Here is a 2,222-nt window from a genome sequence, read left to right as displayed (position 1 = left end):
TTTAAAGTTTTCTTCTTTTTAAACCCTAGAAACCTCATCCATAGTATTTAAGTGGTCCTCAAACTTTTTGTTATTAGGATTCTTTTAGGCTCTTAAGAATCATCGAGGGTCCCAAAGAGTTTTTTTTTTTTTAATGTGAATTATATCTATTGGGGTTTACTATATTAGAAATTAAAACAGATAGAAGAACTATATTTCCAAAATAAAAAAAGAGTAAATGTCTATAGCCATACTACCCTGAATAAGCCTGATCCTGTCTGATCTTGGAAGCTAAGCAGGATCAGGCCTGGGTAGTACTTGGATGAGAGACCACCTACAAAGCCCAGATGCTGTAGGCATTAAAAAAAAAAAAAAAAGAGAGAGAGAGAGAGATTGTAAACTCACAAAGTCCTTGCAATATGTGAGGTCAACCAAGGGTTGCTTTGCCTAAAAAAAAAAAAAAAAAAAGAATAATGATATTTATATTTTTGCAAATTTCTTTACTAAAAGAAAATAGTAGGAAATTTCCTTCCTACTATTTAATGAAAAATAGTAGGAGTCTCAAATCTGTATTTTCATCTAATCAATTGAAAATATGTCATTTTTCTTGAAGTATGTGAATAAAAATCTGGCTACACATAGATATATTATTAGAAAATAGAGGAACATTTTAATAGCCCTTTCAGATAATTCTGAATGTTCTTTTTTGATACCTCGCTAAAACTGACAAAGGATAGTTTCTTAAAGGTTAGTTGTAGTGTGGAATCTGAAAGCATATCTTATGCTCTGTAATATATTCTTTTTTTTTGTATGCAAGCCTCTGTTTGTGTCTGTTTTAACTTAATTTTTGACCAAGTTTCATTGCCATTGCAGAATCATTTGCACATTAGAAGACATTGGACATACTGAGGCCACCCTTCATTACCAATAAATCAGAGTTTCTCATTAAGAGCTAATGAGCTCTTATATTGTCCCTCTGATTATTACCTCTGTTTCATTTGAAAAAGAAAACATTTCATCTTTTTTATTTTCTTTCCCAATCCTATCTTTCAGAGCATGAACACTTTTAAGGAGCAGTAGTGAGATGAGCCTAGCACAGCTTCAATCTTGCTTCCTTTTACTCTCTGATGAGAGGAAGAGGCAGTATTATATTTTAAGTTAATCAGAATGTTGCCTCTCTACTGATTTAAAGATAAGATTAAATTTATACTGAGCCATTTATTGCCTAAATAGTATGCATATTTTATTAAGCCCATCCATGCCTCAGTTTCCTCATCTCTAAATGCTGAAAATACCTAAACTGTTGGTTTATAATCAGGATTAAGACAGATAGTAAATGCAAAGCACTCAGAACACTGCCTGGTTCATAACAACTGCTCAGTGCATGGTAGTTATGATAAAGGGAATAAATGGCTCCCTCAGCTATCTAAAGCAAGAGCCCTCTCTATGAATGAAAAAGAAAAAATAATTTCTCCTAAATGTGTAAAGATTTACCTCTGCTTTTGTTTTCGGGAGAAGTAGTGAGGAATAGCAATTTAGTAGTGGGAACAGAATCAACCTCATCAGTTAATTAATCCATATATTAAACAACTATATAAATCAATTAACAATCTATAGTAATAGCTTCAGAAAGATAAGAAAAAATATCAAACTTATTATAAAAGAGCATGTTATTTTTTACAAAAATAATATTCAGAAAAATCAACAAAAACATTTAGAAATTATTGAGAGTGAAGAAATTTTAAAGAGACAATAATAGTGTTAACATACAAAAACAAAAACAAAACACACCACCAAAAACGTGACAATTGATGTCTGAAGGTAAAGTTGAGCAAATATCTTAGAAAGTGGTAAAAAACAGTAGAAAGTAGTAAAATGGAAAATAGTAAAAAACAAAATAATTAGAGAATAACAGATAAAGAGTTCCAGAAAGAGAAGCGAAGACATTGTCAAAGAAATGCTGAGAAATTTCCCAGAAAAAAAGAACTCAAGTGCTCAGAATGGCCCTGACATTTAGAAATACAGTTGAATGGAAATTGCTGAAACCTAAGTCAGTTATCACGAGTCTATTTTCCAGCTTACAAAATTTTGTTGTTAACCTCACATCTTTCATTATTTCTTGTGCTCTTGTTGTAGGAGGCTTTCCTATGACTGTGAAATAATGTTTGCATCTATTTTTTCTTGTTTAATTAGGATTCTCTTGATTATCTTTTTTAAAATCTCCATAATTTAGCAGCAAAGCC

At 31.3% G+C, this 2,222-nt stretch overlaps 1 pseudogene; it reads left to right on the top strand.

Moving 5' to 3' along the window:
- Positions 1-219: 219 nt before the first annotated feature.
- On the top strand, positions 220-338 carry LOC118614158 (annotated as a pseudogene).
- The last annotated feature ends 1,884 nt before the right edge of the window (positions 339-2,222 follow it).

Source organism: Rousettus aegyptiacus, unplaced genomic scaffold (assembly GCF_014176215.1).
Source record: "Rousettus aegyptiacus isolate mRouAeg1 unplaced genomic scaffold, mRouAeg1.p scaffold_m13_p_2, whole genome shotgun sequence".
In the NCBI taxonomy this organism is placed as follows: Eukaryota; Metazoa; Chordata; class Mammalia; order Chiroptera; family Pteropodidae; genus Rousettus; species Rousettus aegyptiacus.
This window is presented reverse-complemented; position numbering and strand designations above follow the sequence as displayed.